We start from the raw sequence: 24664 nt of genomic DNA, 5'->3' as shown, positions 1-24664 counted from the left end.
TTCACCTGAAGACCCTTCAAACAGTACTCATAATTTTTCAATCCCTTCTTTCATCATACTCTATTGTCTTTCATCATCGATACACAATAACTTACCCTCTTTGTTGCTCATTTTTCTATAATTTGCCCTAATGTTGGTTATAGTAAATTAGACATGCAAAATAAGGTTCTTTTAACTATTACACTGTTCGATTCATCTTTATTGAAGATCCAACATTCCAACTGACCTAATATATTTGTGTTTTTCTCTTTTAATCTTTAGGTTTATTTTATCTAATTATGTGGTTGTGTTTAGAGCTCTGCTTCCTTATGAGCAGGTGATTAATATTTAGTAATCCACTTTCTTTCTAGGGTTTCTCTCTCATGTAACAAAAGCCAAAGAAAACACTGGTAATGTTTCTTTTATTATATAAAAATTAATCTTTCTGGTTGTAAAGATTTTATTTTAATCAGTTATAATCCCATTCAGGTTATACATCAAAAGCCAAAGAAAACACAGGATGCAATAAGTCATGACCTCTGCCCAGTGAGGCATGTTATGTTTTTATTAGTTTACAATAACAATAAATATTATGTAATTTATTATACCATCGAGTTGTACATATATTTAATTATGGTCCACATGTTCTTAGTGTACAGCAGTTGTACCGGATCAGTACCTGAAAGATCACTTTGATATCCAACTTCATTACCTCTAGTTTGAGATATATATGCAACTGTGATACCATTACTATGTTACTTTCATTTGTTTATGCTTATTTTTCGTGTGTTGACTGTTGGTCAGACCAAAATATGGACCAAAAAACATTGCTTCATAGGAAAAGATTGGTTGCTGTCAACAGTGAAGCTAAAATTTTTGTAAAAGGAAATGAAGAAGAGGTAGATTAAGAATTTCTTGTAGTTAATCGTCTCAAAAGTCAAAATAGTAAAAGAAATGATTTTTATGGATGTTTTGCTTCTATATAAAGAATCTTCTCTATGATAAAAAGGCAGCTTTAGAAGAAACTGTGAAAAACCTCCATGAAGAGGTAGCTTGTCTTGTGTGTGAGTGTAATACAAAAGATGAACTCATGGCTGAACATTTGAAAACAACACAAGAAGCCATAGCAGGTAACTCTTGTAATTTCTTTATTTCATTTATATTTAATTTCCATATTTTCTTCATCCTTCAACTTACACACATTCTTTTTATTCTTTTAGGGAGGGAAAAGGCGGAAGCAGAAGTGGCTAAATGGAAACAAGAACTAGAAGACACATTACAACATAATGTAGCTGCATATGAGAGATTAGTTCACTTATGTGACAACCCGAAACTTTTTCCATTATCCTTACTCAATTTCCGTTAATCAAATTCGGGTTTTTATTTAATTCCGTCAAATTTGATAGTTTGGAAAAGACTTTGCGTTTAAATAAATCAATTTGGATTTATTTCTGTTCACGTTAGTATTATTTTTGGACTAACAGAATATTCTAATCTTAGTGCATCAAAGGAATCAGTGTTAGGATGAATTAGTTGAAGTTCTAGTCATGAAGCAAACCGAAAACCTCCTCAAAAAGGAGTTTTCGGTGAAGACCTTAGAGTTTTCGGTCAAGGTGACTGAAAACACCATATTATATATATATATATATATATATATATATATATATATATATATATATATATATATATATATATATATATATATATATATATATCGAGATCATTTTGACCATTCTTCCCTTTACAAGTCAAGAAAACTTCCATTCTCTCTCAAGTATCATCGATTTCTTCATTCCAATATTCAAAATTATCACCAAGAACACACACTAGTGTTTTGGTCCAAAATCAACTCTATTAGCCTCTAAATCGTAAGTATTACTTCCTTATACTTGTTTTCTAGTTGAAACTCTTGATTTAGGGCCTTGAAATCATCATTTTCCAAGAACAAAGGGTGTTTTCGGTCTAGTGCATCTCCTTAGACCGAAAACCCTTCATCCTTAGACCGAAAACCCTCATTAAGGGGTTCTTATAGCCTTAAACCTTCCTAAGACTAAGCATGAACCCTCGAAACCGATCCCATTGAGCATAACATCATTTTTTACAAGATTTGATGAGCTTTCGGTTGAATCTCCTTAGAACGAGAACTCCATGACCGAAAGGTCATTGGACCGAAAACTCTTTGGACCGAAAACATCTTTGGACCGAAAATACTTTGGGCCGAAAACCTCAAAAACTCCTTTAAGTGGCTATACAACCCTTTTATGCAATCCTAAGTGATTGTAACACTTCCATTTAAGGATTTCTTAGTCCTTATAGTGTTTTTCTTTGCCTGACTAGTTGAGTAAACACTAATTGTATTCATATATGTGCCTTTATATGCTAAATAGGATACGTGTGTGCTCAAGTCTTCACTTGACACTTAGCATCCTTTTTCCGATCTTACATCCGCATCACTCACTTCAGGTGAGTTCATACCCCTACGCTTTTATTTGAGTTTTTCATGTTTTCAGGGGGAATACAAGCAAAAGTACAAGGAAACTTGTGATCAAATTATCTCATTTTGCATAAAATGATTATATGTTCAGCATGCTTTTAACTCAGAAAACCGTTTTACCAAATGATTAAGAACTCAACTCGTAGAAACAGTTTTCAAATCTAAAGCAAGGAACTTGTGAATCTTGTCATAAAATGTGATATTTTACAAAAGGATTCATATAAAACATAAACAGGATTTTCTATATTATTACTTGTAAGTTTGTTATTTTAAGTTGGAGACACGTCCTTGGTAACACTCCAGCGGATACGAGAGTGTAGGACTAACCCTTGTAACCAGAATCTCTTGGAGAGAGAGCGTGACTATTGTGTATAAATCTTTACGGGACTGACTATCCCGCACCTCGCTGCTAGCTACAGTGGGACCGTTAGGTCTACGGGTGACAAAGTCATAAAAAGATACTGGCCCCGTTACGTGCCATATCTAGTTTAATGTATGGTTATAAAACTCGCAACCTAGATAACAGAGATTTACTTTTGTAATAATGAAACAAGTGAACTAACCTCAAAGTAATAACCGATTTGATTACTAGAGGGCATTAGTAATGCCCTTAGGATCTAGTTCACTACTTATTTATTAGTTTTATTTATGTAATAAGACTAATACATCTCACTGAGAGTAAACAGGGTCTTTCAAAGAAACTACATCTAACGATATAAGTAAGGTAGATACTTGTACACCTCATTCTAGAACAGTTATTAACCTATCAACTTTTTAGGAAAATATAGGATTTTCCTGGGAGAAATCAACCTTACTTAAACCGGCTGTTAAACAAATAACGGATGGATAATCAAATATCTTTCATAAGAAAATATAGGATTTTCTTGGGAAACAATTTTCAAAGAATCAAAGAAACATCGATTTCACCAGAATTAAACGCTTATGAACTCACCATCTTTATGCTGATATTTTAAAACTGCTTGTATTCTCAGGGCATCAATAGACAGGTACTCTTGTCAACTTTTGGAGAAGACGGAGCATTCTGAAGTCACGTCTTTTACTTTTGCTATATACTGTTATGTATAAACCATGTTTTTGAACAATGTAAATACTCTTATTATAATGTAATGGTTGTGTTTACTTCGCTTACTATGATACAACTGTTGTGATACTACGCATGACATCCTCCGCCGTGGAATGTTTCCGCCATGGGTTTCGGGGTGTGACAGATTGGTATCAGAGCTATTGTTTATAGTGAACTAAGTATACCGAACCTTACATGGTATACAACTATAAACACGAAGGGGATGAAGTGCTCTGAACTAAAAGTATACTTTTAAAATATAAGTATTTTTACAAAGAGTATACAAGTATACCCGTGTTCCAGAAACAATATCATGAGTAGAACAAAACAAAAGTATTTGGATGTTGGGGCACTACGGTTAAACCTGGACAGTTATGTAACCATGTCTAGGGTCAATATAGCCTGATCAACTATATTTATTTGAAGACATGACCAACATGTGCTTGGGAGTGACTTTGGTGTTGCAACAGGCCTAAAACTTACCCAGTATCCATACAACTTAAAATACTATAGGAGTATTTTAGTCAGAGCCGAATACATTGTCAAAATTCATTCCTAGTGTTGCTACCTATTTTTTTCTTAGCGATAACTTGCTTGGGCTAATAAATTTTAAATTGCTTATCGCTTGGTAGAACACTTTATTATCAGTATGAGATATATTTTGTTTCATATATCTTGAGGACTTACCATCCTCTTCTTCCTGATTGTTTCTAGAACAAGATGCCTCCCCGAAAAAGACCCATCAGAAGAAATGACGACGCTCCACCACCACCACCGCCCCCTCAGTTCGATCCTGTTATGTTCGAAGCAGCTGTTACTGCTGATGTGGCTGCCGCGATGGCACAGATGAATCCTGGCGGATCTGGTGGACAGGGAGGTGGTACGCATCCCCAAAATCATGAAGGTGGTCAGGGACACCAGAAGGAGTGTTCCTATAAGGACTTCATGAGCGCGAAACCCACATCTTTCGACGGCAAAGGAGGGGTTATTGCCCTGACTCAATGGTTCGAAAAGATCGAGTCCATTTTCGAAATATGTTCCTGTTCTGAGGTCAATAAAGTAAAATTCGCCGCTTGCACCTTCGCCAACAGGGCACTTACCTGGTGGAATGGTCGGGTCAAATCCCTAACCCTACCAGTGGCAAATGCTATGGGTTGGGAAAGCTTAAAGGAACTCATGATAGTCGAATACTGCCCACGGGGAGAGATGCAAAAACTAGAGCACGAACTTTGGAACCTAAGAATGAAGGAATCTGACATTGCTGCCTACACTTCTAGGTTTGAAGACCTAGCGCTTATTTGCTCGGGAATGGTCACCCCGGAAAGCAAGAAGATAGAGAGATACATTTGGGGGCTGACGCAACCCACCAAAGGAAATGTCCTGGCTGCTAGGCCAAACACCTTTGACAGCGCTTAGTGCCTGGCGCAAACTCTCATAGATCACGGAGTTGATCTTGATAAAGTGGCAACCGCTCCTGAGCCAACTAAAGCGAGTGGTGAGAAAAGAAAGTTCTGAAAGCAGCGGAAGGGCCAGTCTTCGCAGGAGCCCTCAAAGAAACAGCAAACAGTGGCAGTCCACGCTGCTACTACTTATGTCGTTGCTCCTGCAACTCAAGCACCTACCAGTAAATATGCTGGTACCCTTCCTCGGTGCGACAAGTGTAACTATCATCATAATCCCAGCCCATGCTGAGAAATGTCATGCACCAGCTGTGGCAGAAAGGGGCACACAGCTCGAATTTGCAAAACACCAGTACAACCAGCCAATCAGGCATCTGAAGCAAGCGTCGGTCAAGCATGTTATGGTTGTGGTGAAGTCAGGCACTATAAGAGAAACTTCCCTAAGCCAACAACAGCAGGTGGCATGGGGAGAGTACTAACGATGGGTCAAGAAGAGGCAGTTGCAGACACCACCGTTGTTTCGGGTACGTTCCTCCTCGACAACTCTTATGCATGCATTCTTTTCGATTCTGGTGCGGAGAGAAGTTTTGTTAGCCATGCATTCAAACATCTTCTTAGGCATAAACCTCAACCATTAACTGAAACATTTACCGTCGAGATGGCTAACGGTGAGAAAGAGAGCACTAATGATATATATGTAGGCTGTACTCTTACCCTAAACGATCATTCTTTTCCCATCAACCTTATGTCGGTCTCCATAAAAAGCTTCGATGTCATCATCGGTATGGATTGGTTGAGTCTCAATCATGCTGATATCCTTTGTTACGAAAAAGCTATCCACCTCAATCTCTCCTCTGATGAAACTCTCATGATTTACGGCGATAAACTCAGTTCGAACCTCCGTATCATTTCATGCATCCAAGCCCAGAAACTCCTGCGAAAGGAGTGTTATGCATTCCTAGCCCACGTCATTAACGAGAAGCAGGAAGGTAAAGACCTCGAGAGCATCCCCGAAGTCTGCAACTTTCCCGATGTTTTTCCCGAAGACCTCCCGGGAATCCCTCCTGAACGCCAAGTCGAGTTTCGCATCGACTTAGTCCCCGGAGCTACCCCCGTAGCTAAATCCCCATACCGATTAGCGCCGGCAGAAATGCAGGAGTTATCCAGTCAGCTCAATGAGCTGCTCAGCAAAGGGTTCATCAGACCTTGTTCCTCACCCTGGGGATCCCCAATCTTATTTGTGAAAAAGAAGGATGGATCCTTTCGGATGTGCATTGACTACCGAGAGCTGAACAAGCTCACAGTCAAAAACCGTTATCCTCTTCCTCGAATCGACTACCTCTTCGATCAACTTCAAGGAGCTAGTTACTATTCTAAACTAGACCTAAGATCAGGGTACCATCAGCTGCGAGTCCATGAGAGTGATGTTCCTAAAACAGCATTTCGGACTCGGTATGATCACTACGAATTTGTAGCAATGCCCTTTGGTCTAACCAACGCACCGGCAGTATTCATGGACCTGATGAATCGAGTGTGCCGTCCTTTCCTGGACAAATTCGTAATTGTGTTCATCGACGATATACTTGTCTATTCCAGAAGTGAGGAAGATCATCGACAGCACTTGAGATCGGTGCTGGAAACCCTAAGGACGGAGAAGTTGTACGCAAAATTCTCCAAGTGCGAATTCTGGATTCGAAAAGTAACCTTCATAGGTCACGTGGTAAGCAAGGAAGGCATACACGTGGACCCCTCCAAAGTCAAAGCGATAGAGAACTGGTCAGCACCGAAGACGCCCACAAAAATCCGTCAATTCTTGGGTCTCGCTGGCTATTATCGCAAATTTATCCAAAAAATTTCCAGAATTGCCAAACCCTTAACCACCCTAACTCAGAAAGGCGTACCCTTTTGTTGGAGTGAAAAACAAGACACTGCGTTCCAAACGTTGAAGCGGGCCCTATGCAGCGCACCTATCTTGTCTCTGCCCGAAGGGACGGACAACTTCGTTGTCTACTGTGATGCATCCAGTCAGGGCCTAGGCTGTGTGCTCATGCAACGGGGAAAAGTCATTGCTTATGCCTCAAGACAGCTGAAAGCACATAAAGTCAACTACCCAACACACGATCCGGAATTGGGAGCAGTAGTCTTCGCACTGAAGATATGGAGGCACTATCTCTACGGAACCAAGTGCACTATTTTCACTGACCATAAAAGTCTGCAGCATATCTTCGATCAGAAGGAGCTGAACATGAGACAACGGCGATGGGTTGAGCTACTCAGCGATTACGAGTGAGAAAACCGCTACCATCCCGGCAAGGCCAATGTAGTAGCAGATGCCCTCAGCCAGAAGGAATACTCAGGACGTAGAGTGAAGGCGCTGACCATGACTATCCATTCCCATTTTCCCGCACAAATCAAGGAGGCTCAGCTGGAAGCCTTAAAACCAGAAAATATGTCGAGTGAATCCTTGAGAGGAATGGAAAAGAACCTAGAGATCAAATGAAATGGAGTCTATCATTTCATGAACCGGATCTGGACCCCGAAGTTTGGTGGTTACAGAGAGGTTGTAATGAATGAAGCTCACAAGACTAAATACTCCGTTCACCCAGGTTCGGACAAGATGTACCTTGATCTCAAGAAACTGTATTGGTGGCCGAACATGAAAGAAGAGATCGCTACCTTCGTGGGCAAGTGCCTGACTTGCGCCAAGGTGAAGGTCAAATATCAGAAACCCTCAGGTCTACTCCACCAGCCGGAGATACCTGAGTGGAAGTGGGAGAGAATTACTATGGATTTTATCACCAAACTACCCAAGTCTCCGAGTGGGCACGACGCCATTTAGGTAATTGTCGACCGACTGACTAAATCCGCTCACTTCCTACCAATCAAAGAAACTTTCAAAATGGAGAGACTCACACGAATCTACATCCAAGAGATAGTCCGACTGCACGGTGTGCCTGTGTCCATTATCTCCGATTGAGATAGCAGGTTCACTTCGAGGTTCTGGCAGTCACTACAGAAAGCTCTTGGAACTAAGCTGGATATGAGCACAGCTTACCATCCTCAGACTGATGGACAGAGTGAGAGAACAATTCAGACAGTGGAAGATATGTTGAGAACCTGCGTCATCGATTTCGACGCGTCATGGGACACTCATCTTCCTTTGGTTGAATTTTCCTACAACAACAGTTACCATACCAGCATTAAGGCTGCGTCTTTCGAAGCCCTCTATGGTCGCAAGTGCAGATCCCCTCTGTGCTGGGCTGAGGTGGGTGACACGTAGCTAGCCAAGGGGCAAGTCCCTGACAGCACTCTCACTGGTCCAGAAATCATCCGCAAAACCACTGAAAAGATCGTGCAAATCCGAGAACGACTTAAGGCCTCACGAGATAGACAAAAGAGCTATGCCGATAAACGACGAAAACCCTTGGAGTTCCAGGTTGGAGACTGTGTCCTGCTAAACGTCTCACCCTGGAAGGGCATGATACGCTTCGGAAAGCGTGGAAAGCTAAACCCGAGGTACATAGGACCATTCGAGATCCTCACTAGGATCGGTCCCGTAGCCTACAAACTTTGTTTACCGCAAGAACTTAGCAATATTCATCCTGTATTCCACGTTTCGAATCTTAAGAAATGCGTATCCAACGAAACCTTTACGGTTCCTCTCGATGAAATTGAAATCAACGAGAATCTGAACTTCGTAGAAGAACCAGTCGAAATCATGGATAGAGAGATCAAACAAACGAAATAAAGTTGCATCCCGATAGTGAAGGTTCGTTGGAATGCCAAGCGGGGACTTGAATTCACTTGGGAACGCAAAGATCAGATGAAACAGAAGTATCCGCATCTCTTTTCTAATCCATGATTTGTATTCTATGTTCAAATTTCGGGACGAAATTCCCTCTAACGGGGGGATGATGTGACAACCCGAAACTTTTTCTGTTATCCTTACTCAATTTCCGTTAATCAAATTCGGGTTTTTATTTAATTCCGTCAAATTTGATAGTTTGGTAAAGACTTTGCGTTTAAATAAATCAATTTGGATTTATTTCTGTTCACGTCAGTATTACTTTTGGACTAACGGAATATTCTAATCTTAGTGCATCAAAGGAATCAGTGTTAGGATGAATTAGTTGAAGTTCTAGTCATGAAGCAAACCGAAAACCTCCTCAAAAAGGAGTTTTCGGTCAAGACCTTAGAGTTTTCGGTCAAGGTGACCGAAAACACCATATTATATATATATATATATATATATATATATATATATATATATATATATATATATATTTCGAGATCATTTTGATCATTCTTCCCTTTACAAGTCAAGAAAACTTCCATTCTCTCTCAAGTATCATCGAGTTCTTCATTCCAATCTTCAAAATTATCACCAAGAACACCAAGAACACCAAGAACACTAAGAACACCAAGAACACAAAGAACACACACTAGTGTTTTGGTCCAAAATCAACTCTATTAGCCTCTAAATCGTAAGTATTACTTCCCTATACTTGTTTTCTAGTTGAAACTCTTGATTTAGGGCCTTGAAATCATCATTTTCCAAGAACAAAGGGTGTTTTCGGTCTAGTGCATCTCCTTAGACCGAAAACCCTTCATCCTTAGACCGAAAACCCTCATTAAGGGGTTCTTATAGCCTTAAACCTTCCTAAGACTAAGCATGAACCCTCGAAACCGATCCCATTGAGCATAACATCATTTTTTACAAGATTTGATGAGCTTTCGGTTGAATCTCCTTAGACCGAGAACTCCATGACCGAAAGGTCATTGAACCGAAAACTCTTTGGACCGAAAACCTCTTTGGACCGAAAATCCTTTGCGCCGAAAACCTTAAAAACTCCTTTAAGTGGCTATACAACCCTTTTATGCAATCCTAAGTGATTGTAACACTTCCATTTAAGGATTTCTTAGTCCTTAAAGTGTTATTCTTTACCTGACTAGTTGAGTAAACATTAATTGTATTCATATATGTGCCTTTATATGCTAAATAGGATCCGTGTGTGCTCAAGTCTTCACTTGACACTTAGCATCCTTTTTCCGATCTTACATCCGCATCACTCACTTCAGGTGAGTTCATACCCCTACGCTTTTATTTGAGTTTTTCATGTTTTCATGGGGGGAATACAAGCAAAAGTACAAGGAAACTTGTGATCAAATTATCTCATTTTGCATAAAATGATTATATGTTCAACATGCTTTTAACTCAGAAAACCGTTTTACCAAATGATTAAGAAATCAACTCGTAGAAACAGTTTTCAAATCTAAAGCAAGGAACTTGTGAATCTTGTCATAAAATGTGATATTTTACAAAAGGATTCATACAAAACATAAACAGGATTTTCTATATTATTACTTGTAAGTTTGTTATTTTAAGTTGGAGACACGTCCTTGGTAACACTCTACCGGATACGAGAGTGTAGGACTAACCCTTGTAACCAGAATCTCTTGGAGAGAGAGCGTGACTATTGTGTATAGATCTATACGGGACTGACTATCCCGCACCTCGCTGCTAGCTACAGTGGGATCGTTAGGTCTACGGGTGAAAAAGTCATAAAAAGATAATGGCCCCGTTACGTGTCATATCCAATTTAATGTAGGGTTATAAAACTCGCAACCTAGATAACAGAGATTTACTTTTGTAATAATGAAACAAGTGAACTAACCTCAAAGTAATAACCGATTTGATTACTAGAGGGCATTAGTAATGCCCTTAGGATCAAGTTCACTACTTATTTATTAGTTTTATTTATGTAATAAGACTAATACATCTCACTGAGAATAAACAGGGTCTTTCAAAGAAACTATATCTAACGATATAAGTATGGTAGATACTTGTACACCTTATTCTAGAACAGTTATTCAACTATCAACTTTTTAGGAAAATATAGGATTTTCCTGGGAGAAATCAACCTTACTTAAACCGGCTGTTAAACAAATAACGGATGGATAATCAAATATCTTTCATAAGAAAATATAGTATTTTCTTGGGAAACACTTTTCAAAGGATCAAAGAAACATCTCTTTCACCAGAATTAAACGCTTATGAACTCACCAACTTTATGCTGATATTTTAAAACTGCTTGTATTCTCAGGGCATCAATAGACAGGTACTCTTGTCAACTTTTGGAGAAGACGGAGCATTCTGAAGTCACGTCTTTTACTTTTGCTATATACTGTTATGTATAAACCATGTTTTTGAACAATGTAAATACTCTTATTATAATGTAATGGTTGTGTTTACTTCGCGTACTATGATACAACTGTTGTGATACTACGCATGACGTCCTCCGCCCCGGAACGTTTCCGCCATCGGTTTCGGGGTGTGACAACTTAAATGCTTCATTCAAGAATTGCAAGGAGCAATCGATTTCTATAAAACTATAGCATGATCAAAGAGTAATCCTGGAGAGGGAACTGAAGAGATTAGAATAAAAATACACAGAAACAAGGAAAAAACTAGCAGATCTAACCCTTGAAAATGCTTTGATTAATAAAGCCCTTGTTAAAAAAGAGGAAATAATCAAAGATGTAAGTAATCATATTTCTGAAGCAACTTCAGGGTATCTTGTTCTCAAGAAAGGTCTCAAGATGAGAACCCTAAATGTTGACGTGGCAAAACAAGAAACTGCAATTCTAGAAGCCGAACGCCAGAGGCTTCGTTTGTTAGTGAAGAAGCGGGCCCCAAGACATAGAAACACAAAACTAGTTGATAAAAGTTTGAGTTTGATGATAAAGAAGTTGAGTGAAGTGGAAGAAGAAAATAGGATTCTTAAAGAAAGTTTATGTGAGAGAGAGAGAATGAAATCAGGATTTTGAAAGGAGAAAAAGTTGATAAGGCAAAGATTTTGGAATTGGAAAACAAAATTGTGTCTTTGGAATTGGAAGTTGAAAAACACTGCATAAAATATTCAAAAAATTAATGAATGTTGATCTTGATCATCAACTTTCTGATGCTAAATTTAAAATAAAAGAAGCTCTTCGGAGGGTATTTGTTTTAGAAATGGACTTGGGGGATAGAAATCAACAATATGAAGGTTTAGAAACAGCATTACTTGAGCTACAACTTCAACTCCCGAGGTACACTTTTCTTTTTCATATTATTTCATCTTCAGAATTTAAAAAAAAATCCTAATTTTTTGAAACTTGTGTACAGGTGCTTTTCCAACAGGTAAAAACTCTACCTTTTAGTGAGAATTCCACTTTTAGTTTAGATTTAATGGACTTTTTTCTGATTACTAAAGTCCAGCAAGACAAAGAAAGGCTACTACTAGATCATGCAAACCTTCAAGTACAGAAAGTTGTTCAACTGCTTGTGTATTTTAGCTTTAGAGAGCACACCTTTTCCTCTATGTCATTCACAGGCAAGGAGTATCCTTTGGGAGCTGCCCTTGAGGCCACAAAAAATACTTTGATTCAAGGCAATACAAAACTGTGATTGGTAGATCATTTTGATTTCACTCTCATACATCCATACATACCATGTGTATTATTAATTAGTTGATATTGATATTGGTTGCTGAAGTTTATGACACACAAATGTGTGTCATCTTCATTTATGACAGGGGCTTTAGTGATTCGCAATGTGTGTCCTAAAGGCGCGTCGTAAGGTTACGACACGCAAATGCGTGTCGTCTTCCTTTATGACAGGGCCTTCCTTGATACGCATTGGGTGACGTAAATGAGTGTCGTAAATGCGTGTCGTAAATGCGCGTCGTAAATGTGCGTCGTAAATGCGCGTCGTAAATAGACGACTCGCAAAAGCGTGTCGTCTCTCGTTATGACAGGGCCTTCCTTGACACGCATTTGCGCGTCGTCTGAGCGTTTTACAACACGCATTGCGCGTCGTAAAGGTTGTTTTTCTAGTAGTGTAAATATGTGTTTGTATACATTTTTTTTGTAAAATATGTGTTTATATATATTTTTTTATAAAAACGGATATGTATATATTTATGAACTTAATAAATACCTATTTTATAAATAGATATTTCGTATAAAAAAAGTTTTTTAAAAAAATTTATATAGAAAATATAAGAGTTTTTATTTGAATTTTTTTTTTTTGTATAAATAGGATTTAATAAGAAAAAGCATATTCGAAACAAAATTTTGAGAAAAAAAAGTTGTAAAATACTAAAGTTATGATGAATTAATAACAAAATTCTAAAATTTTGGCGAAAATGATAAATTTTGGACCAAATTTGTAATAAATTTTGAAATCTGGGCCAAAAATGTAATTTTTGAAAGTTGGATGACTTGTTGACCGGGTAAGGGTTAAATTAAATACGATTACCGGTTTTTAGGACTTAATTGAATAATAAAAAAGATATAAGGACTAAATCGATTATGAGACCAATATGTAAAAACTTTATTGTAGTTTTCCTTAAAATGAATAATTATTATTTATTATTTTTTTTTTCATATCCTAACAAATTTAAAGTCTAAAATAATAATTCATATTTGGTTGAAATGAATTTAAATATTTAAATATATGATCTATGTAATCCAATTTAAATTGTCCGACTCGTCGATTCCATTATATAGGAATAATAAACAACGCTAATTAAAATCGCATGCATACGAAAGTATATCGATTCCATTATATTGGAATAATGAACAACACTAATTAAAATCGAATGCATACGAAAGTATATCGAGTACATTTGCATTATGTAATACATTCAAAATTAAATTTAGGGATAATGATTTAAAAATGTAATATACTTTTTAATTTATATATAGATCATTCAATTTTTTTTTCATGTTTATCTATTTAATTTTGACCGGCTACTCCAGGTAAAACGGAAAAAATTACTTAATAAGACAATATATTTTTTACTTTGTACACATTTAGTCCTTATAGTTTTTTGTTACAAAATAACTCCTTGTTGTTTTTGTGCACGTTCAGTATTAATGATCAGTTTCTTCAGGTTTTGGTCATAACATCCTACTTAGGACAATCATTAATGAGGTGTTCGGGGCTATTGATGTTTATGGTCATCACGGTCTCGGCTGATTAGTTGCTTATGTCTTGTTGTTTGGCTTAAGTCTTGCATATACACGTATTTGAGTCTACTATAACTTTTGTTTAGATTACTCCCGTTGAAAAATAATATATTTTTACTTACGATCTTTATATTCACGTGTTCTTTATGAATGTATTTATGGACGATTTTCTATAAAATCATAAGTAAAAATATATTATTTTTAATGCTAATAACTAGATTAATCTAAAGTAATATATTTTTACGTACGATCTTTCTATCTACGTGGTATTCATGATTCGGTGGACTGCTAATAAAAAATGTTTATACATACATTCATAAAGAACACGTGGATATAAAGATCGTAAGTATAAAATATATTACTTTTTAACGGAATTAATGTAAAGTAAAGTTGTAGTAGACTCAAATACGAACGCGTGGATATAAAGATTGTTAAAATCCGAAGTAATTTGAAAAAGTTACGACGTTTAGAACACAAGATTTAAACCAAACCACAAGACTTAAGCAGTCAAGCAGTCGATGTCGCGATGACCATAAGCACAAAACTCAAAAAAAAACGGTCATAAATATTGAATATGTATAAAAATGACAAGTACTTATTTTGCAAAAAAAAATACACAAATATATATATATATATATATATATATATATATATATATATATATATATATATATATATATATATATATATATATATATATATATATATATATATATATATATATAAGGACTAATGTAACATTCAAGTTTTGGTAAGTTTCTCTTTAAGTCCCTAATGCAAATTTCTTTCAAATTGGTCCCTTAGTTAGTACGCGGAGCGTACTCATTGGGTACCCTTAGCGTACTAGCCTGTAACACCGTAAATTTTCAAACAAATTTTTCATTTTAAAATCACTTAATTCTCATTAACAAATTTCACCAAAACCCCAAAGTGTCAAATCATCAAAACACAAATCCATAATTTTTTAATAAAAATCCAGGATCCTCAAAATATAACCCCATCTTGTGTGTACAGTCAAGCCGACGCCTTCGCGCGATCCTGAGAAGTACCTGAAACACATATCACATACCACGGTAAGCACAAAGCTTAGTGAGTTCCCCAAAATACCACACACATCTCATTAGCCTTTCATGGCTATAACTCAAATAAGACCCTCCGGTCACATGTGTCTCAGTGGAACCCTCCGGTGCCACAACTCGGGTGGACCCTCCGGTCCTAACTCAGTAAAGCTCAGAATAATACACATCATAAATCACAAAGACATAATGCAGGATATCACAATACTCAATAATATCGTACAAGACCCTCCGGTCACACAAATTACAACTCAAGGAAAGTATAGTGAGAAGACTCACCTCGTAAGTAAGCAAGTAAACCTTGTACCCCTCGAACGGTCTAATCCCCGCCTACATGTCATAATCATCTCTAATTAACACTTATAACCACAACTCTAATTACATTGAGCTAATCTCTCTCTCTAACTCCTGGAATGGGTAAAAGACCATTTTGCCCCTCCATGCTCTCCATAATCCAAGCCTTGGCCAACCCTAAAAGTCAACAGAAGTCAACACTCGAGTCAACAGTCCCTGTTGACCCAACTCATCAAGTGCATCTATGTGACTCGTCGAGTCCCCTTGTTCCTCAGAAGTGTTGTGAATGTTCATCTTAACTCGTCAGGTTGTCTCATCAACTCCCCGAGTCACACGTGTCTAGAATCATCGGGGAAAACCCTAGCCGACTCGTCAAGTCCCTTCAGGCCCTTTTCTCATTCAGACGATTTTGGGCAGAAATGGTGTCTCATACTCTGGATCTAGCCTTCCAAGGCTCACTTATCACATAAAGTTGCAAGCTTTACGTTCATGCATGACATTTATGGCTCAAAATGCCAAAACGAGCTCCATAAGAGGTCTCATGCATGGAAACTTGTCCAAAGCTTGATAAAGCTTGGATCTTTGGGCTCATGGGACCTCAATATGTCCATATCTGGATTCTCAACTCCATGACAAGCTCATAACACTCTAGATCTCAAAGAAGGATGGGGAAAAAGGTCCTAAACTCCCTAAAACGGGATCTAACTAATCAATGAGCAAGATAGTGACTTTTTACCTTCAAACAGTAGCTAATAATGAGTGAACACCAGATCCAGAAGCTCCTACTCGTCCAAGATCTTTTGTTCTTCAACTCTCCTCCAAGAATGCACTAAAACCCACAAAATTAGCCTCTCTTTCCTCCACACAAGGTCACAACTCGAGTAGGCTTTCTCACAGTGTAGTAGGGTGACAAGGGTGGCAGAAATGAGGGCTTAATGTCCTTTAAATAGGACACAAACCCGGAAAATTAGGGTTTCCTCACACAGCTCCTACTCTTCGATTCGGGATCCTCCGACTCGTCGAGTAGACTCTAAAGTCACGCGGCCAATTAACTCCTCTACTCGGCGAGTTGGGGCATCCAACTCGTCGAGTTTCTCTACTAAAATGAATGAATGTAATTAAATAATATACCTGGGACTCGGGATGTTACAATTCTCCCCCACTAGAATCAGACTTCGCCCTCGAAGTCGTTCCCCGGGAATAACTCTGGGTACTGCTCTCACATCTCGGACTCCGACTCCCAAGTCCACTCGGATCCCCTCCGATGTTGTCACTGAACTTGAACCAAAGGCACCTCTTTATTCCTCAAGACCTTCACATTCCTATCCAAGATCGCTATCGGCCTCTCAATGTAGTCCAGGCTCGCATCCACCTGAATGTCTACTAAAGGGACCACTGCCGTCTCATCGGCTACACACTTCCTCAGCGGCTACACTACCTTACCCACTCAGGCGGTCACCCTGAAAGGACCAATGTATCTAGTACCTAGCTTGCCCCGCTTCCTGAATAGAATCACCCCTTTCCATGGGGACAACTTCAGGAGGAAAAAATCTTCGACCTAGAACTCCAACTCTGTTCGTCGTCGGTCTGTGTAACTCTTCTGACGACTCTGGGCCGTCAGTAACCTCTGTCTGACCTGTTGGATCTGCTTTGTCGTCTTGAGCACTATCTCAATGCTCCCCATCACTCTCTGCCCTACTTCTCCCCAACAAATGGGAGTCCAGCATCTCCTCCCGTATAAAAGCTCGAAGGGAGGCATACCGATACTGGAATGATGGCTATTGTTATATGAAAACTCAACCAAGGGCAAGTAAGTGTCCCAACTTCCACCGAAGTCCATAACACATGCACACAGCATGTCCTCGAGCGTCTGAATCGTCCGCTCACTCTGCACGTCTGTCTGCAGGTGATAGGTTGTACTGAAGTGCAACCGGGTACCCAACTCCTCATGAAATTTCTTCGAGAACCTGGAAGTAAAACGTACATCTCGATCTGACACTATCAACATCGGCACCCCATGCCGCGCTACCACCTCTCAAACGTAGATCTCGGCCAATTTCTCAATAGAAGACCTCTCACTAATCGCAAAAACGTGAGCACTCTTCGTTAACCAGTCTACAATCACCCATGTCGCATCAACGCCTCGCGCGGTCCTCGGTAATTTGGTGATAAAGTCCATGGAAATATGCTCCCACTTCCACTGGGGAACCTCCAAGGGCTGTAACTTGTCGTGAGGACGCTAATTCTCCGCCTTGACCTGACGACAGGTCAAGCACCTCTCGACTACCTGTAACGCCCGCAGATTCGGGCCAGTCAATTTAGAGACAATAAGCGTCAAAATATGACTTTTTGATGGAAGATTATTTAGAATGAATAATCTTAACTAAGTTGTAGCAAATGTCAAAAGGGTTCCGTACATATAAAGAACGCCGAAATCCGAGTTATAACAAAAAAGTTATGACCCGTCGAAGTTTTACGGCTAAACCGACACGACACCGCGTAAAGTAAAACGTGAATTTTTGATAAAAATACTTTTTAGCCTTAGCAATCTAAAAAAAAGTCATAGTATACGTTAAACCGAGAGCGTGCATAAAAAGAACGCCCAAATCTGACTTCGTATGAGGAAGTTATGATTTTTCTAAGATTTAGCATAACAGTGCACAGCCCGAAAATTCGAATTTTAGATCGGTCGATTTTTAGCCAAAATAATCTAAACGAGAAATGAATATATCGTTAATAGGAGTTAAACGATAAAAAGACAGTCGAAAACGGAGCTCGTATGCGAAAGATATGGACGAAGCTTAGTCGCTACTCTTCAAGCGCGGCGAATTCGATGTTGTTTTGTAAATCTGAGATAGAATGAGAATTAGCCGACGTGGTCTAAATGAAAGTTGTAGTACTCGTAAGTACCAACACGTGGATATAAATAAGGTCAACAATAGAGCTCGTATGTTAAAGATATGGACGAAACTTAGTCTCTACTCTTTAAGCGCGACGAATTCGATACAGTTTTGTAAATCTGAGATAGAATGGGAATTAGCCGACGGGGTCTAAATGAAAGTTTTAGTACTCGTAAATACCAACGCGTGGATATAAAGAACGTAGAAAATGGAGCTCGTACGCGAAAGATACGGACGAAACGTAGGGACTACTCTACGATAAAACCCCTATAAATAAAGGGTGAATACTTCATATTTCTCACACCTTTCACCCACTCTTTCTCTCTCTAACTTCTCCCAAACCTCCTTAAATCCCTCCCAAGTCTAGGGAACCTCCCTAGCACGAGAAGGAATCCTCGGAGCACCCGATGGCTCCAAGAAGAAAAGCTTTCGGCTCGGAAACGCTGCTCCAGCGAAGCCCGGTTTTTAATAAAAACCTGTTGTTTTGTCAAAGGAATTGTTTTAAGATTAACGAATTGCTGTCCGAGTGCATAATCACCACCTTAACAAGTGAGTTCATATTTACTTTTATCATACACAAAGATATGAAGTATTTTATATAAATTACGTGCTATGTATGCATATAGCCTGTATACTTGCTATCTATGTTGGATGAACGATTTTATACATGTTTTAAATGATTTAAACTGTATATGTATTTTATATCTACGAATATGTTGGGTGAAACATGGGTAGATGAATGATGAGAGGTGAAAGATGATATGAGTGAACATTGGCAGCTATAGACTTACTCGGGTGGTGTCGGATATTATCAATTCTAGTGAGTCGTTATAACGATGTCTGGTAATGACTGGTTATAACTGCCAACTACGAACGACCCATAGAGGTGCCGTCCTGCCAACTACGAACGACCCATAGAGGTGCCGTCCGTTGTTACTCACTTAATCCAAACCACCTTGATTACTATTGACTAACTACCTGGGTCTGTTTACTTCGATTACTCATAAGCCTTAGCAAACGAAGAGAAGAGGAGTACGAAGTCCTGCTACTATCGTGAGTTACCTTAGGCTGTCGGGGATGCGAAGGACACGTTGGCCCATCTCGCATTTGATTACTTTGACCTTACTAGCAATACTAATGGACCACTAGGGCCCAATAGCGCATAAAAGCCATTGAAGGTCCCTTTATATGGAATTGGGTCATAGAAGGCCCAATAACATATAATCATTATCCCTTGGGCCCCAAATATCATGTTAATGGATTTGCAAGGTCCAACAAGCATGATTTGAAACTTTCAAGCCCAAGTGTCGAATGTTTACTTGTCTTAGGTATCGCATAACTACTGGAGGGTTCGATTGAACAATTGTTGTTTTTGTATCGACTCGAGACCGGTGGATTTGTTTACAACGATATTTGGATTTAGGCGTGTATTCATCTTACAATTTTTCGTAAGTCGTAGTTTAGTATTTTTGACTCAATACTCTATAAATAAATTAATTTACTTAGAAATAGTGGTTTGAGCTTTTCAACCCCTTTCTTTTTATAAAAATAACAATTTTAGTCCTTTATATAAAAGAAAAGACATATTAAGCCCTTAAAACATTTTCTTGACACTTTTGCATCATAGACTTGTTTAAATGATATTTTTGACTCAAGACTTATACTTTGGCAGTTTCAACCCTTCCAGAATAGTATTTTTCGGTTAAAGCCCAACCCTTTTGCAATTTTTTACAATTTTAGCCCAAAATCTCAAAACCTTACATTTTTTATCCTTATTGGAAATGAAAAGCATTTTTAACCCTTGAAATAGTTTTGTTACACTTTTTATTCCCTGTTTTGAAGAATTTACCATTTAAGTCCCTTTAAATGTCATATTTTCGCAATTTTTGGCTTATTGGGCCGAAAAGCCCAAAATTTAGCCCATTAAGCTAATATTTACATTTTAAGTCCTTTGAAGATCATAATGTTCATAAAAACAATTATTGTAACTTTTTTGACTATTTTGACCTTTAAGAAACCGTGATTTGGCAACTTTTAACCCAACTTTTGCATATTTGACAATTTAAGCCCAAAAATGAGCTTTATGTTGCAATATTTTTATAATAATCTTAGAGATTAATATTTTTGACTTGTTTCGTGTAATATAACTTGGATCATGTTTGTTTTCCTTCTTATAGCATAGATCTCGAGTTTTCTTCCCTTTTTGGTTACATATTTCCCACAAAAACACATAAAATCACACATACATGCATAAAATCATACATAGCATACACATACACATAGATCTACACATTTTACTTGTATTCTCCCCCATAAAACTTATGAAAACCGAAAAGAGAGGGGTATGAAGCTCACCTTTGCTTGTTGTTTTCGGTTTAGAAGGAAGAAATGAAGAAGATTCGATCCTAGCAAGCCTTCTTGGAGGATCTCGAACTTAGAGGCTTCTAAGATGGTGATCATGAGTTTGAATAGATTAGGAAGAGATTTTTGATATAACAAAGAATCTAGATCATGGATCCAAGCATGAACTTACCTTAGATGATGATTTTTGTGGAATACTCTCCTTGAAAAGCTCCTAAGTCTCGAAAATTTGATGAAGAATGAAGAGAGTTCGTATCTGTTTGAGAGAGATTTTTGAGAGTGTATGTGTGTGTTTGAGTTGGTTTCGGCCGAGAGAAAAAGAGAAAGGAGAAAGAGAAGTGAGTGAAGTGATGTGTGCATGGGAACATGAGATGAGTGCATGGAAGTCCAAAAGGTAATAAAGAGGTGGCAAATGGAAGTCAACTCTTCCTCCATTTGAGTAGTTGGGCCGAGAGAAGAGGAAGGAAGAAAAGAGATTGGGCCTTTTTATGCTTAAGCCCATATTATGATCTAATTAGATGATTTTTGGCCCAAAATAAATCAAGAAATGATTTTTATGATCTACTAGGGCTATATAAATTTGTTGTGGCCCAATAAGGCCCATTAAAGTTAACCTAGTTCATTTTAGGCTTATAAGGCCCAAAATATTAAGTTTCATGTATATGGGTCCAATTAGAGTCCATTTAGGAGTTCTAAGCCCAATATAGTTAAGTTGGAAGCTTATTGGTCCCTTAGGCCCAATAAGAAGATCCTTATCCAAAATGGACTTAAACCGGGATTTCTAGGGCTTCCAATTCTTTGTTGACTAATTGCAGTGCTTGTATGAGGTGTTTGATGGAATTTTTGTTGTTATTGAATAAGCATCATACATGCTTTCACATTGTTGGTTCACAATTGGTATAATTGTTGTAGTTACAAAGCATCAAAATTCCTAGTTGTGACAGTATAAACCCTGGCAACTATGGACTTAGTGCCTATTATGTAAACACTGGCGACGATGGACTTCGGAATGAATGAACGAGGAATAGCTGATGCTTAGGGTAGATCCTTAAGAGTAAAGGAGATAATGGGGATGGGTAAATGGGTTGATTGTTTGATGTCCTAACATAATAATTATATTATTGTGGGTTGAAAACCCTATGTACTCACTAGGTTTCCCAACCTGACCCACTCAAGCTTATTTGTATCACACGTGTCGATATGAAGCTACTTTACACTGAGATTTTAAAATAGATGTAGATCACTAGTGTAAATGAATGTAAGTTGTGTTTATCCTTATGTTTCTGTATTGACGATGACATCCCAAGGTTTTAAAAGGAATAAAAATACATTTCTTCGGAAATGCTTTGATAACACATTTATCATGTTTTCTAGGAACAAATTCCGCAACATTTTTATTAAAAGGGTACTCTGATTTTTATAAAGCATAAACAAAATCGGTCTTTTCTGGCCGTGAAAATGGGGATGTCACAATTGGTATCAGAGCATTAGTTTAAGCGAACTAGGAATAATGATTTATTTCTAGACTTAAACTTAGAATGCTAAGCGATGATTGTGAGGAGTGTGTCTAATATATTTTAGGAAGTACGTCTGAATAGACACAAGCACTAGATTATTTAGGAAAATGCCTAACATGCTTTTATGTGCTAAATGGTTTATGATATGCATTATATGATCGGATCTATGGTCTGTTGCCGACCGGATCTGGAAACTTTATGTGTTCCGATTTCTAAATGTTTAATTACGATATTAGAACTGGCATGTAACTTTTCGGAGTAATAAGGAGGAATATGCGTCAAAAACTTCCTCTATCTATATTCTCGTCCCGATATGTTGAAAGCATGCTTTCATGAATGTAACGTCATGGTGAAGGCTCGTAGAGAATTGAGTAAATGGAGGAAACGAGAAAGATTATGATAGTGAATGACACTTATCGGAAGATATCATAAGAGAGGTATATTGCCTTTAGAATGCGTCTAATAAATAATATGCCTAGTAAGGGAGAAGTGCACTTTCGATTAGCAGAAAGAAAGATTTTTGGTATAATGCATGAAGTTATCCCATCGTCTGACATTTCCATCACCAACCGAGTTGAATCAGAATTGTTGTTGAAGATATGCATGGAAGAAGTCCTAGTAGAGTCTAGGAAAAAAATTATGATTATTGGATACATTCGTATGTGTTAAATTGTTTTGTGATTTTAGGAAATAAAAACTTGGGGACTGCGAGACAATACTTGGGACGAGTATTAGTAGGTGTGAATGGTAGTAGAGGCCTATACTACCGGAAGCACAGGACTCACGCTTGGATCAAGGAAAGTCACAAGGTTACCAAGGAGCTAGTAATTGATTCTGTATTATTCATATATGTCGTTACCATTGCTTCGGTAATGACTAAGGAGATGATCATTATATCGACCCTAGTGGTCATATCAAATCGAGTCCGACTAATATGAGTATGTTATTTGGTTCAGAGAACCAAGATCGATGTAGCATATGACTTAAACGAGAAGATTGAAATCAAAGCGATCAATAGAAGTATCACGCTCGTTGTTAAAAAGGTTGGTAGCTAGAAATGCTACATGTTAAAATGTGATTATATCACATTAGAGCATAAAGTAAACTATATTCCATTCCGGAATTTGACTCTAAGATACCTGAGTCTAAGTGTTGCAACATACGATAAGAGGACCTTAGAACATGACCCATCAGTCTATTATGGAAATCAAACAACTTATCTTAAGTTCGATAAGAAGAAGAAGGAGTCTCTGATAAAGATCGAGACTGTGACATGAAGGTCATGATTTAAAATCTAACATAAGCTAGAGAGTGGGTGCAAGATCAAGCACCGTATGCGGTCAAGAAGTCTAAGAGTTAGATACTCATTCAAAGGAACATAGAAGCTACAGTTATTACCTAGGATGAAGAGATAACATAGGGAGTCATTATACAACCCTGTTTCGTTGATGATTCCGGGACGTAATCATCCTAAGGGGGAGATAATTGTAACACCCGCAGATTCGGGCTAGTCAATTTAGAGACAATAAGCGTCAAAATATGACTTTTTGATGGAAGATTATTTAGAATGAATAATCTTAACTAAGTTGTAGCAAATTTCACAAGGGTTCCATACATATAAAGAACGTCGAAATCCGAGTTATAACGAAGAAGTTATGACCCGTCGAACTTTTACGGCTAAACCGGCATGACACCGCGTAACGTAAAAAGTGAATTTTTGATAAAATACTTTTTAGCCTTATAAATTTAAACAAAAATCATAGTATACGTTAAACCGAGAGCGTGCATAAAAAGAACGCCCAAATCTGTCTTCGTATGAGGAAGTTCTGATTTTTCTAAGATCTAGCATAACATTGCAGAGCTCGAAATTTTGAATTTTAGATCGGTTGATTTTTAGCCAAAATAATTTAAACAAGAAATGAAGATATCGTTAATAGGAGTTAAATGATAAAAAGACAGTCGAAAACGGAGCTCGTATGCGAAAGATATGGACGAAGCTTAGTCTCTACTCTTCAAGCGCGACGAATTCGATGCAGTTTTGTAAATCTGAGATAGAATGAGAATTAGCCGACGTGGTCTAAATGAAAGTTGTAGTACTCGTAAATACCAACGCGTAGATATAAATAACATCGATAATAGAGATCATATGTTAAAGATATGGACGAAACTTAGTCTCTACTCTTCAAGCGCGACGAATTCGATACAGTTTTGCAAATCTGAGATAGAATGGGAATTAGTCGACGGGGTCTAAATGAAAGTTGTAGTACTCGTAAATACCAACACGTGGACATAAAGAACATAGAAAATGGAGCTCGTACGCGGAAGATACGGACGAAACTTAGGGACTACTCTACGATAAAACCCCTATAAATAAAGGGTGAATCCTTCATATTTCTCACACCTTTCACCCTCTCTTTCTCTCTCTAACTTGTCTCTAACCTCCTTAAACCCCTCCCAAGTCTAGGGAACCTCCCTAGCATGAGAAGGAAGCCTCGGAGCACCCGACGGCTCCGAGAAGAAAAGCTTTCGGCTCGGAAACGTTGCTCC

Source organism: Lactuca virosa, chromosome 7 (assembly GCF_052849685.1).
Source record: "Lactuca virosa cultivar CGN04683 chromosome 7, Lactuca_virosa_CGN04683_v6, whole genome shotgun sequence".
NCBI classification, from domain to species: domain Eukaryota; kingdom Viridiplantae; phylum Streptophyta; class Magnoliopsida; order Asterales; family Asteraceae; genus Lactuca; species Lactuca virosa.
The sequence above is the reverse complement of the archived record's forward strand: the minus strand, read 5'-3'. Positions refer to the sequence as shown.